Genomic DNA, 14,917 nt, shown 5'->3' with positions numbered 1-14,917 from the left:
CCAGTACAGAGATCTGGGCCTAAATCCATCTTTTTTTTGCTCGCCACGCCACCCCACTTTAGACCTGACCATATGCAAATCAGTCTTGACCCTGTGCCTCATGGGAACAGTCAAGCCCGAACTGCCAAGCCAGGTCCTCCCTGGAACGGAAACAAGCATCCTAGGACAGGTTTCGGGGTTTCACCCCTCTTCAGCCAGGACAGCTTGATTCCAGTAGCATGGAGAGCACGGGACTCACGTCTGAGCATTCCCGTCCCACTCAGGGTGACAAATGCAAAAAGAACTATTGATGGACAGAATGCAGAACAATGTCATACATTCACACCAGTACAGAGATCTGGGCCTAAATCCATCGTTTTTATGCTCACCACGCCACCCCAGTTTAGACCTGGCCATATGCAAATCAGTCTTGACCCTGTGCCTCATGGGAACAGTCCAGCCTGAACTGCCAAGCCAGGTCCTCCCTTGACCGGAAACAAGCATCCTAGGACAGGTTTCGGGGTTTCAACCCTCTTCAGCCAGGATAGCTTGATTCCAGTAGCATGGAGAGCAAGGGACTCACGTCTGAGCATACCCGTCCCACTCGGGGTGACAAATGCAAAAAGAACTATTGATGGACAGAATGCAGAACAATGTCATACATTCAGCCCGTACAGAGATCTGGGCCTAAATCTATCGTTTTTTTGCTCACCACTCCACCCCAGTTTAGACCTGGTGTTAGAGTCGGGGATCTCTGGTTGGCGCAAGGTTGCCCTTGTGTCAAGCAGGAACCCTCTCCTCCACGTCAGGGCGCAGGATAACCCCTCGCGAATGACCCTTGCTCACCCTCTAGGTGCGTGGCGTGAGCAGCCAAGGCGATTCCTCAGGCGTTGTTGGTTAAGCACTTACAATCGTACACACAGTAAATACATCAATCCCCCCAGAAACGGACACCAGACTTGGATATATATAAAAATACGATTCTTTATGTAAAAATAAGGTATATATATCTCAACAGACTTATCACAAGACCAATAACGTTTTCGCTATGCCACCAGGTTGTAAAGCGGGCAAATGTTCGTTGTTCGTAGCTTCAAATGGATAGTTCGTAGTCTCTTTACTTGTAGGTCCAGTACTCACAGAGATCGGTTCCTGCGAACGGGGAAATAAGGCGTTGCGGGCCCCGAGCCCGATACTGGAACTTCTTTCGTGATGTGGAGAGTCAGCACAGGTCGGTGCGACTCTCAGCTTGGGAAGTGTTCTTGGGTCCTCAATCAGCAGGTGTGGGCAAGTAGGCAGGCGCGGCCCGCGACCCTTTAGCACGGCGGTGCAGGAGGGTCTCCACAGCGGGGGCGGCGCGGCCTGAGATGTCCGAGGATAGCGAAGCGGGGCCACAGGGCACGGTCAGTGCAGCTGGGTGACCCGGCGTAGATCACAGTCGTCGGACGGCTTCCGGCAGGAGGGGTGATAGCACGTTCAGCGCGCTCCAGTAGCAGGCGGTGACAGGGATGCAGGCGGCCTGGCCCGGGGACAGAGAGCGGCTCGGGACGGAGCGGGGCTCTCACGGGATTGAGGCAGGCGAGCTTCTGGGTGTCACGGCCCTAGGAGGGGCGATGAGGGGCGCAGTCTCTTTTCCAGCGGGATGCACACACGGCTCGAATTGGAGGACGAGCAAGAAGCACAAAGAACCCACTGTTCCTGGGGTTCAGTTCAGGGGGCAAGCTCAGATCAAGCCCTTGGAGAATGTTCAAGCACAAAGTAGCAAAGTCTTTTCAGTAAGTCTCTTCCTCTCCTCTCTCAGCAAGGCAAGCAGCAGGCCAGCTCCTCCGGCGTCTTCTTCTCCTTCTAGTCGGGCAGAGGTTCTTTGTGGTAAACAGGATTCTGATTTCTTAGGAGCCAGGCTCCTACTTTTATACCATGATTCTTTTGTTCTTTAGCGCCAGGGGGCCTAGGCCTGGCTCAGTCCAGTTCTGGAGCACTTTGTTATGGTGACTCTGCTCTTTCCTTTCAGCAGCAGGGCAGAGACATCAGCCGCCCCACAGGGGGTGGCGCCGGCTTTGTGGTGGCAGAGCACAGGTCTATTCAAGAGTCAAGGTGTACTCCTCCCACCCATCCAGGTGTAATCTCTCTACCCACCACCTGGCAGCCAACCTGTCTCTGGGGATCCCCCCACCCTGCTCCTTACTGTTGCCAGGCAGAACACATACACACAGCAGAGGCGGACTGAGATGGTCAGGTCAGTAAATACTAACTTTCTAAAAGTAGTATTTACAAACCCAGGATATTAAAATAAACTTGACTACAAGAAGTATTTTATCACCCTGAGTTCAGGCATACCAAACTGGACACTTCTACCATGCTCTCTGAGTCCACTGGGGTCACAGCGTTGGCGTGATCCCGGCAGCCCATTCTGGCCTATGGAGAGCAGGTAGCCTTCAATAGTGAAAAACGACAAGGGCTGTAATTCACTACTAAGACATGCCACACACACCAGGGCATGTCTTACCTTATGCCTACAATGCACCCTGCCCTTGGGCCTACCAGAGGGGTGGCTAATATGTAGGTAAGGGAAGGTTTAGGGACTGGCAAGTGGGGGCACTTGCGCAGTCAGCGCGACGGTCCCGGACCGCGCACAGGGTCTGCGGTGGCAGACCCTAGACACACTTTACAAGGCCGCTTCCGTGGGTGGCGCAACCAGCGCTGCAAGCCCACCAGCAGCATTGGCATTCACAAGCCCTGGCACCCCTGGTGCACTTTACTGGGGACTGACAGTGAATCCAATAAACCAATCATGGACATCAATTACAGGTACACTTTACCTAGGGAGCACTTGCACTGCGGCACGGATTAGCCGTGGCGCAGTGCCCTGAGCGGACAACACCAGCAAAACAGTCGAGGCACACCATCAAAAAGTGGAAGGGAAACTCACGCCAAGGTGCCAGGTCTAACACGTGTCCCCTCCAGCTGAAATGTGGGGAGAACTACCCTTGCCCAGGGGGTTCCTCGTCACTAAGGCGGAAATACCTGGACAGACCGTCAGCGTTGGCGTGATCTGTACCAGGACGGTGTTCCACCGTAAAGTCCATACCCTGTAGGGAGATGGACCACCTCAACAGCTTCGGGTTTTCACCCCTCATTTGCATCAACCATCTGAGGGGCCTGTGGTCCGTCTGAACCCGGAAGTGAGACCCAAACAAGTAGGGTCTTAGCTTCTTCAGCGCCCAGACCACAGCAAATGCTTCTCGCTCGATTGCACTCCACCTACTTTCCCGTGGAAGTAACCTCCTACTGATGAAGGCTACGGGTTGGTCCCAGCCCTCCTCAGTCATTTGTGAAAGAACAGCCCCTACACCATGCTCTGAAGCGTCTGTCTGGACTAGGAATTCCTTGGAGAAGTCAGGGGCCAAGAGCACGGGCGCCGTGCACATGGCAGTCTTCAGGGTGTCGAAAGCTTTCTGACAGGTGTCAGTCCAAATCACGTTCCTGGGCTGCTTCTTCGAAGTCAGCTCTGTCAAGGGGGCAACGATCGTTCCATAGCCCTTGACAAACCTCCTGTAGTACCCAGTGAGCCCCAGGAAGGCCCTCACTGCGGTCTGTGTCTTGGGGGGTTCCCAAGCCAGGATGGTTTCAATTTTGGGTTGCAAGGGTGCCACCTTGCCACTCCCCACTTGGTGTCCCAAGTACACCACGGAACCCTGCCCGATCTGGCACTTGCTTGCCTTGATCGTGAGGCCTGCTCGGCGCAGCGCCATCAACACTTCCCAGAGGTGGCGCAGGTGTTCAGGCCAGGTGGCACTGAACACTGCGATGTCATCCAGGTAGGCGGCACTGAACGCATCCAGCCCAACCAGTACCTGGTTGACCAACCTCTGAAAGGTGGCAGGGGCATTCTTCATCCCAAATGGCATGACTCGGAACTGGAAGTGCCCATCTGGTGTAGAGAACGCTGACCTCTCTTTGGCCCCATCGGTCAAGGCGATCTGCCAGTACCCAGACGTTAAATCAAACGTGCTGAGGAACCGGGCAGCCCCCAGCCGATCAATGAGCTCATCAGCTCTGGGGATGGGGTGCGCGTCAGTCTTCGTGACTGAATTGAGTCCTCTGTAGTCCACACAGAACCGGAGTTCAGGTGTGGCTCCCGGCGCAGCAGCCTTTGGGACCAAGACCACGGGGCTGGACCAAGGACTGCTGGAGGACTCAACCACCCCTAGCGCAAGCATTTTGGAGACCTCCTCCTTAATGCAAGCTCTGACCCTGTCAGTTACCCTGTAAGCCTTGTGCTTCACGGGTAAGCTGTCTCCTGTGTCCACATCATGGACGCACCAATCTGTGACACCAGGAACCAGGGAGAATCGGTCGGAAAATTGTCCCAGCAAGTGGCGGCAATCTTCCTGTTGTTCGGGCGTCAGGGAGGGTGAGAGGTTAACTCCTTCCACTGACCCATCTTTCTCAGAGGCCACTAAGAGGTCAGGAAGAGGCTCGGTCTCCTCTTCCATTCCATCATCAGTGGCCAGCAGCATGCCCACTTCGGTCCTCTCTAAGTGGGGCTTAAGGCGGTTAACATGTAGGACCCTCAAAGGGTTCCTGGGAGTCTGCATGTCCACCAAGTAGGTGATAGGACTTTTGCGCTCCACAACCTCAAATGGACCTGTCCACTTATCCTGAAGTGCACAAGGCTCCACTGGGGCCAAGACCCACACCTTTTGTCCAGGTTGAAGCTCTACCAGAGTGGCATTCCGGTCGTACCACCGCTTCATCTCCTCCTGGCTGGCTTCCAGATTTGCCTCAGCAAGTTGCCTGAAACGCCGAGTCTGGTTTCGGAAGGCCAGCATGTAACTATATACATTCTGGGGAGGTTTCCTGGGAGATTGCTCCCAGCCTTCCTTTACCAAACTCAGAGGTCCTCTTACCGGGTGACCATACAGAAGCTCAAAGGGGCTGAACCCTAGAGACTTCTGTGGCACCTCTCGGTAAGCGAAGAGCAGGCATGGCAAGAGGACGTCCCACTTACGCCTCATTGGACCGTCCAGGCCCATGATCATGCCTTTGAGGGTTCGGTTGAATCTCTCAACCAACCCATTTCCTTGGGGGTGGTAAGGAGTGGTAAACTTGTAAGTTACCCCACACTCCTTCCACAGGGATTTCATATACGTGGATATGAAATTGGTCCCCCTGTCGCTCACCACCTCTAGAGGGAATCCCACTCGGGAGAAAATTCCCATCAGTGCCCGTCCCACCACGGGGGCCGTCACTGTCCTCAGAGGGATGGCTTCAGGGTACCGGGTGGCATGGTCCACCAAGACCAGGATGAACCTGTTGCCCAGGGCTGTCTTGGGGTCCAGAGGCCCCACAATATCAATACCCACTCGTTGGAATGGCGTACCGACCACAGGGAAAGGTTGCAGAGGAGCCTTGTGCTTCCCTCCGCTCTTACCACTTGCCTGGCAAGTCTGACAGGTTCTGCAGTAGGAATCTGAATTCTTATGCATTTGGGGCCAGTAAAAGTGGGTGACAAGCCTGTCATAGGTCTTGTCCATCCCCAAATGTCCTGCTAAAGGCACATCGTGAGCCAGCCCCAGTAGGAAGGTTCTGAACTTCTGGGGTACCACCAGCACACGGGCTGACCCAGGTTCAGCAGCCTTAGGCTCGGAATACAGGAGGTCACTCTCCCAGTACACGTAATGTGTTTTGGCCTGAACACCATTGGCCTGGTCTGCAGCCTGTTGCCGCATACCCACGAGAGAAGGGCATTCTTTCTGCTCCCTGCAGAATTCCTCCCTGGAGGGACCTCCTTCTTGCTGCCAATGGGTCAGCTCAGGCAGATCTCCCAGCTCGGCAATCTGTTCCCCGGTAGGCTCCAGAGTATCCCCCTCAGGGTCTACTTCCTCCTGGGCCGTGGGAACTTCGGGGGCCGGTTTCCCGCGCCTCCTGCGCCTTCTCCCTAAGGCCGGTTCCTGGACCTCTCCCTCAGGCTCCGGGACCCTCTCAACACCCCTACTGGCTGCCATGGACCGGGTGGTCACGCACGCCCAGTCGGGTAGACCCACCATCCTCAGATGCGTGGTCTTCTCCACCTTTTCCCAAGGGGAGCTCTCCAGGTCGTTCCCTAGCAGACAATCTACAGGCATGTCAGTTCTCACAGCGACTTGTAGAGTACCAGAGACCTCCCCCCACTCAAAGGGAACTTGAGCCATTGGACAACGACTCTCTACGTTGTCAGCATTGACAACCCTACAGTAGGCATGGGGTACAATCTGCTCTTGAGACACCAGGTGTTGCCTCACCGAGGTCACGCTGGCTCCTGTATCTCTAAGAGCCTCAACCTTCTTTCCATTGATGGTCACCACCTGCCCATATTTCTTAGTGTTAGAGGGTAGGTAGGTTACAGGGACCATCTCACTGTCTCCTAGCGAGACTAGGGTCATCTGCCCGGGACCCCCACCCTCCTGGACTGCTACTTCCTCCCCAAAGTTAACACTAGCTACTTGCCGGGGGGGAGCACCAGTGGGTGCGGTCTTACCAAACAGGCGACACTTAGGATCAGAGGCAATGTGACCCGGATCACCACACTTATAACAATTGAAGGGCCCCTTTGGAACAGGTCTACCTGTCGGGGCCCCGTTCTGCTGCGGGGGTGGGGGAGGCTGAGAACCCTTCTGCTGGTTCCCTTGGGAATTACTTTGGGGGCCTTTTTGGAACCCCTTCTGCTTACCCTTGTCCCCCCCACTCTTCTGCTGGGGACCCTGCCCACCTTTGGCGGAGTCTCCCACTTGACCCTTGTGGACCCTGGTGCTGAGCCAGCGGTCCGCCTCCTCAGCAAGCTTCCTCGGGTTGGACAGCTTGCTATCTATCAGGTGCTGGCGTAGCTCAGGAAAACATTGACTGGACAAGTGCTCCCATGCAATTAAATCAAGCAGCCCTTGATAATCATTCACTTTGCTACCCTTCACCCAACCATCCAGCGCTCTGCAGAAAAAGGTCACATATTCCACATACGTACTCTCAGGGATCTTCTTCGTCTCCCTGAACCGCTGTCTATATAGCTCCGGAGTTAACCCATACCTGGTCATTAAAGCTTCCTTCATATGGGGGTATGAGGTTTGGAGATCTAAGGGTAAATCTAACAGTGTGTCACGCCCTTCAGCAAGGAACCTTCCCCACAACCCCGCTCCCCAGTCTTTCTCAGGGACCCGGTGTGAGGACATGGCCACCTCGTAGGCCCTAAACCACTGCCCTATGTCATCCTTTCTGAAATACTCCTTTACTACATCTTTGGGGATGTACACCTTGGACTCTACCTGCGCTGGTGGAGTGCTGCCACCAGAAGGAGCGGTGTCCAGACTTTTCGCCTTCAGCTCCAACTCCTTCAATCTGATATCATGATCCATTTGGCGTTGTTGTGCCTCCAGGGCCAACTTCTGCTTTTCCATTTCCATTTGTCCTGCCAACTTTGCCATCTCCATTGCATGCGCCCTGTCTGCTGCCCTGTCTGCCAGCTCCTCTGGCGACCGGACTCTGCTGGGCTCCTCAAGGTTGTCGGGTGGAACGATGTCCCCCGCATTCCGTAGGTCTCGTGACTCCTTCCAGGCTCTCAACGCCTTGGTGTACTGGGGCTTCCTCTTGCATCCAGCATGGGGGACTCTGAATTGTACACTGTAGCCTTTCAATTGCTCCATCGTGTAGCCTTCCAGTCTCTCCCAATCCACCTCATCGATTCCAGAAATCACAGAGAGTGCTCTCCCAGCGGAGTGTGAGCCAGGCATGGTTGCAGTAATGGCAGATGTCTCAACAATTAAAAACCTGTGGCTGCGTTATTTGGTCTGCTCTCACTATCTGGTGATTAATAATTCACTGTATGCAAATTACAAGTGCAAATCCGAAATCCCAACCGCTGCCAACAATGTTAGAGTCGGGGATCTCTGGTTGGCGCAAGGTTGCCCTTGTGTCAAGCAGGAACCCTCTCCTCCACGTCAGGGCGCAGGATAACCCCTCGCGAATGACCCTTGCTCACCCTCTAGGTGCGTGGCGTGAGCAGCCAAGGCGATTCCTCAGGCGTTGTTGGTTAAGCACTTACAATCGTACACACAGTAAATACATCAATCCCCCCAGAAACGGACACCAGACTTGGATATATATAAAAATACGATTCTTTATGTAAAAATAAGGTATATATATCTCAACAGACTTATCACAAGACCAATAACGTTTTCGCTATGCCACCAGGTTGTAAAGCGGGCAAATGTTCGTTGTTCGTAGCTTCAAATGGATAGTTCGTAGTCTCTTTACTTGTAGGTCCAGTACTCACAGAGATCGGTTCCTGCGAACGGGGAAATAAGGCGTTGCGGGCCCCGAGCCCGATACTGGAACTTCTTTCGTGATGTGGAGAGTCAGCACAGGTCGGTGCGACTCTCAGCTTGGGAAGTGTTCTTGGGTCCTCAATCAGCAGGTGTGGGCAAGTAGGCAGGCGCGGCCCGCGACCCTTTAGCACGGCGGTGCAGGAGGGTCTCCACAGCGGGGGCGGCGCGGCCTGAGATGTCCGAGGATAGCGAAGCGGGGCCACAGGGCACGGTCAGTGCAGCTGGGTGACCCGGCGTAGATCACAGTCGTCGGACGGCTTCCGGCAGGAGGGGTGATAGCACGTTCAGCGCGCTCCAGTAGCAGGCGGTGACAGGGATGCAGGCGGCCTGGCCCGGGGACAGAGAGCGGCTCGGGACGGAGCGGGGCTCTCACGGGATTGAGGCAGGCGAGCTTCTGGGTGTCACGGCCCTAGGAGGGGCGATGAGGGGCGCAGTCTCTTTTCCAGCGGGATGCACACACGGCTCGAATTGGAGGACGAGCAAGGAGCACAAAGAACCCACTGTTCCTGGGGTTCAGTTCAGGGGGCAAGCTCAGATCAAGCCCTTGGAGAATGTTCAAGCACAAAGTAGCAAAGTCTTTTCAGTAAGTCTCTTCCTCTCCTCTCTCAGCAAGGCAAGCAGCAGGCCAGCTCCTCCGGCGTCTTCTTCTCCTTCTAGTCGGGCAGAGGTTCTTTGTGGTAAACAGGATTCTGATTTCTTAGGAGCCAGGCTCCTACTTTTATACCATGATTCTTTTGTTCTTTAGCGCCAGGGGGCCTAGGCCTGGCTCAGTCCAGTTCTGGAGCACTTTGTTATGGTGACTCTGCTCTTTCCTTTCAGCAGCAGGGCAGAGACATCAGCCGCCCCACAGGGGGTGGCGCCGGCTTTGTGGTGGCAGAGCACAGGTCTATTCAAGAGTCAAGGTGTACTCCTCCCACCCATCCAGGTGTAATCTCTCTACCCACCACCTGGCAGCCAACCTGTCTCTGGGGATCCCCCCACCCTGCTCCTTACTGTTGCCAGGCAGAACACATACACACAGCAGAGGCGGACTGAGATGGTCAGGTCAGTAAATACTAACTTTCTAAAAGTAGTATTTACAAACCCAGGATATTAAAATAAACTTGACTACAAGAAGTATTTTATCACCCTGAGTTCAGGCATACCAAACTGGACACTTCTACCATGCTCTCTGAGTCCACTGGGGTCACAGCGTTGGCGTGATCCCGGCAGCCCATTCTGGCCTATGGAGAGCAGGTAGCCTTCAATAGTGAAAAACGACAAGGGCTGTAATTCACTACTAAGACATGCCACACACACCAGGGCATGTCTTACCTTATGCCTACAATGCACCCTGCCCTTGGGCCTACCAGAGGGGTGGCTAATATGTAGGTAAGGGAAGGTTTAGGGACTGGCAAGTGGGGGCACTTGCGCAGTCAGCGCGACGGTCCCGGACCGCGCACAGGGTCTGCGGTGGCAGACCCTAGACACACTTTACAAGGCCGCTTCCGTGGGTGGCGCAACCAGCGCTGCAAGCCCACCAGCAGCATTGGCATTCACAAGCCCTGGCACCCCTGGTGCACTTTACTGGGGACTGACAGTGAATCCAATAAACCAATCATGGACATCAATTACAGGTACACTTTACCTAGGGAGCACTTGCACTGCGGCACGGATTAGCCGTGGCGCAGTGCCCTGAGCGGACAACACCAGCAAAACAGTCGAGGCACACCATCAAAAAGTGGAAGGGAAACTCACGCCAAGGTGCCAGGTCTAACACCTGGCTATATGCAAATCAGTCTTGACCCTGTGCCTCATGGGAACAGTCCAGCCCAAACTGCCAAGCCAGGTCCTCCCTGGACCGGAAACAAGCATCCTAGGACCGGTTTGTGGGTTTCACCCCTCTTCAGCCAGAATAGCTTGATTCCAGTAGCATGGAGAGCACGGGACTCACGTCTGAGCATACCCGTCCCACTCGGGGTGACAAATGCAAAAAGAACTATTGATGGACAGAATGCAGAACAATGTCATACATTCACCCCAGTACAGAGATCTGGGCCTAAATCCATTGTTTTTACGCTCACCATGCCACCCCAGTTTAGACCTGGCCATAGGCAAATCAGACTTGACCCTGTGCCTCATGGGAACAGTCCAGCCCGAACTGCCAAGCCAGGTCCTCCCTGGACTGGAAACAAGCCTCCTAGGACCGGTTTCAGGGTTTCACCCCTCTTCAGCCAGGATAGCTTGATTCCAGTAGCATGGAGAGCAAGGGACTGACGTCTGAGCATACCCGTCCCACTCGGGGTGACAAATGAAAAAAGAACTATTGATGGACAGAATGCAGAACAATGTCATACATTCACCCCAGTACAGAGATCTGGGCCTAAATCCATCGTTTTTTTGCTCACCACGCCACCCCAGTTTAGACCTGGCCATATGCAAATCAGTCTTGACCCTGTGCTTCATGGGAACAGTCCAGCCCGAACTGCCAAGGCAGGTCATCCCTGGACCGGAAACAAGCATCCTAGGACCGATTTCGGCGTTTCACCCCTCTTCAGCCAAGAATAGCTTGATTCCAGTAGCATGGAGAGCACGGGACTCACGTCTGAGCATACCGGTCCCACTCGGGGTGACAAATGCAAAAAGAACGATTGATGGACAGAATGCAGAACAATGTCATACATTCATCCCAGTACAGAGATCTGGGCCTAAATCCATCGTTTTTTTGCTCACCACGCCACCCCAGTTCAGACCTGGCCATATGCAAATCAGTCTTGACCCTGTGCCTCATGGGAACAGTAAAGCCCGAACTGCCAAGCCAGGTCCTCCCTGGACCGGAAACAAGCATCCCAGGACCGGTTTCGGGGTTTCAACCTTCTTCAGCCAGGATAGCTTGATTCCAGTAGCATGGAGATCACAGGACTCACGTCTGAGCATACCCGTCCCACTCGGGGAGACGAATGCAAAAAGAACTATTGATGGACAGAATGCAGAATAATGTCATACGTTCACACCAGTACAGAGATCTGGGCCTAAATCCATCTTTTTTTTGCTCGCCACGCCACCCCACTTTAGACCTGACCATATGCAAATCAGTCTTGACCCTGTGCCTCATGGGAACAGTCAAGCCCGAACTGCCAAGCCAGGTCCTCCCTGGAACGGAAACAAGCATCCTAGGACAGGTTTCGGGGTTTCACCCCTCTTCAGCCAGGACAGCTTGATTCCAGTAGCATGGAGAGCACGGGACTCACGTCTGAGCATTCCCGTCCCACTCAGGGTGACAAATGCAAAAAGAACTATTGATGGACAGAATGCAGAACAATGTCATACATTCACCCCAGTACAGAGATCTGGGCCTAAATCCATTGTTTTTTTGCTCACCACGCCACCCCAGTTTAGAACTGGCCATATGCAAATCAGTCTTGACCCTGTGCCTCATGGGAACAGTCCAGCCTGAACTGCCAAGCCTGGTCCTCCCTGGACCGGAAACAAGCATCCTAAGACCGGTTTCGGGGTTTCACCCCTCTTCAGCCAGGATAGCTTGATTCCAGTAGCATGGAGAGCACGGGACTCATGTCTGAGCAAACCCGTCCCACTCGGGGTGACAAATGCAAAAAGAACTATTGATGGACAGAATGCAGAACAATGTCATACATTCACCCCAGTACAGTGATCTGGGCCTAAATCCATTGTTTGTTTGCTCACCACGCCACCACAGTTTAGACCTGGCCATATGCAAATCAGTCTTGACCCTGTGCCTCATGGGAACAGTCCAGCCCGAACTGCCAAGCCAGGTCCTCCCTGGACCGGAAACAAGCATACTAGGACCGGTTTCGGAGTTTCACCCCTCTTCAGCCAGGATAGCTTGATTCCAGTAGCATGGAGAGCACGGAACTCACGTCTGAGCATACCCGTCCCACTCGGGGTGACAAATGCAAAAAGAACTATTGATGGACAGAATGCAGAACAATGTCATACATTCACCCCAGTACAGTGATCAGGGCCTAAATCCATCGTTTGTTTGCCCACCACGTCACCCCAATTTAGACCTGGCCATATGCAAATCAGTCTTGACCCTGTGCCTCATGGGAACAGTCCAGCCCGAACTGCCAAGCCAGGTCCTCCCTGGACCGCAAACAAGCATACTGGGACCGGTTTCGGAGTTTCACCCCTCTTCAGCCAGGATAGCTTGATTCCAGTAGCATGGAGAGCACGGAACTCACGTCTGAGCATACCCGTCCCACTCGGGGTGACAAATGCAAAAAGAACTATTGATGGACAGAATGCAGATCAATGTCATACATTCACCCCAGTACAGTGATCAGGGCCTAAATCCATCGTTTGTTTGCTCACCACGCCACCCCAGTTTAGACCTGGCCATATGCAAATCAGTCTTGATCCTTTGCCTCATGGGAACAGTCCAGCCCGAACTGCCAAGCCAGATCCTCCCTGGACCGGAAACAAGCATCCTAGGACCGGTTTCGGGGTTTCACCCCTCTTCAGCCAGGATAGCTTGATTCCAGTAGCATGGAGACCACGGGACCATCGTCTGAGCATATCCGTCCCACTCGCGGTGACAAATGCAAAAAGAACTATTTGTGGACAGAATGCAGAACAATGTCATACATTCACCCCAGTACAGAGATCTGGGCCTAAATCCATAGTTTTTTTGCTCACCACTCCACCCCAGTTTAGACCTGGCCCCATGCAAATCAGTCTTGACCCTGCTCCTCATGGGAACAGTCCAGCCCGAACTGCCAAACCAGGTCCTCCCTGGACCGGAAACAAGCATCCTAGGACAGGTTTCGGGGTTTCACCACTCTTCAGCCAGGATAGCTTGATTCCAGTAGCATGGAGAGCACGGGACTCACGTCTGAGCATACCCGTCCCACTCGGGGTGACAAATGCAAAAAGAACTATTGAAGGACAGAATGAAGAACAATGTCATACATTCACCCCAGTACAGAGATCTGGGCCTAAATCCATCGTTTTTTTGCTCACCACGCCACCCCAGATTAGACCTGGCCATATGCAAATCAGTCTTGACCCTGTGCCTCATGGGAACAGTCCAGCCCAACTGCCAAGCCAGGTCCTCCCTGGACCGGAAACAAGCATCCTAGGACAGGTTTCGGGGTTTCACCACTCTTCAGCCAGGATAGCTTGATTCCAGTAGCATGGAGAGCACGGGACTCACGTCTGAGCATACCCGTCCCACTCGGGGTGACAAATGCAAAAAGAACTATTGATGGACAGAATGCAGAACAATGTCATACATTCACCCCAGTACAGAGATCTGGGCCTAAATCCATTGTTTTTTTGCTCACCACGCCACCCCAGTTTAGACCTGACCATATGCAAATCCGTCTTGACCCTGTGCCTCATGGGAACAGTCCAGCCCAACTGCCAAGCCAGGTCCTCCCTGGACCGGAAACAAGCATCCTAGGACAGGTTTTGGGGTTTCACCACTCTTCAGCCAGGATAGCTTGATTCCAGTAGCATGGAGAGCACGGGACTCACGTCTGAGCATACCCGTCCCACTCGGGGTGACAAATGCAAAAAGAACTATTGATGGACAGAATGCAGAACAATGTCATACATTCACCCCAGTACAGAGATCTCTGCCTAAATCCATCGTTTTTTTGCTCACCACGCCAACCCAGATTAGACCTGGCTATATGCAAATCAGTCTTGACCCTGTGCCTCATGGAAACAGTCCAGCCCGAACTGCCAAGCCTGGTCCTCCCTGGACCGGAAACAAGCATCCTAGGACCGGTTTCGGGGTTTCACCCCTCTTCAGCCAGGATAGCTTGATTAAAGTAGCATGGAGAGCACGGGACTCACGTCTGAGCAAACCCGTCCCACTCGGGGTGACAAATGCAAAAAGAACTATTGATGGACAGAATGCAGGTCAATGTCATACATTCACCCCAGTAAAGTGATCAGGGCCTAAATCCATCGTTTGTTTGCTCACCACGCCACCCCAGTTTGGACCAGGCCATATGCAAATCAGTTTTGTCGCTGTGCCTCATGGGAACAGTCCAGCCCGAACTGCCAAGCCAGGTCCTCCCTGGACCGCAAACAAGCATCCTAGGACCGGTTTCGGAGTTTCACCCCTCTTCAGCCAGGATAGCTTGATTCCAGTAGCATGGAGAGCACTGAACTCACGTCTGAGCATACCCGTCCCACTCGGGGTGACAAATGCAAAAAGAACTATTGATGGACAGAATGCAGATCAATGTCATACATTCACCCCAGTACAGAGATCTGGGCCTAAATCCATCGTTTTTTTGCTCACCACGCCACCCCAGTTTAGACCTGGCCATATGCAAATCCGTCTTGATCCTGTGCCTCATGGGAACAGTCCAGCCCGAACTGCCAAGCCAGATCCTCCCTGGACCGGAAACAAGCATCCTAGGACCGTTTTCGGGGTTTCACCCCTCTTCAGCCAGGATAGCTTGATTCCAGTAGCATGGAGACCACGGGACCATCGTCTGAGCATACCCGTCCCCCTCGCGGTGAAAATGCAAAAAGAACTATTTGTGGACAGAATGCAGAACAATGTCCTACATTCACTCCAGTACAGAGATCTGGGCCTAAATCCA

The sequence above is a fragment of the Triturus cristatus genome, chromosome 8 (assembly GCF_964204655.1).
Source record: "Triturus cristatus chromosome 8, aTriCri1.1, whole genome shotgun sequence".
Lineage (NCBI taxonomy): Eukaryota > Metazoa > Chordata > Amphibia > Caudata > Salamandridae > Triturus > Triturus cristatus.
Note: the sequence above shows the minus strand (reverse complement) of the source record.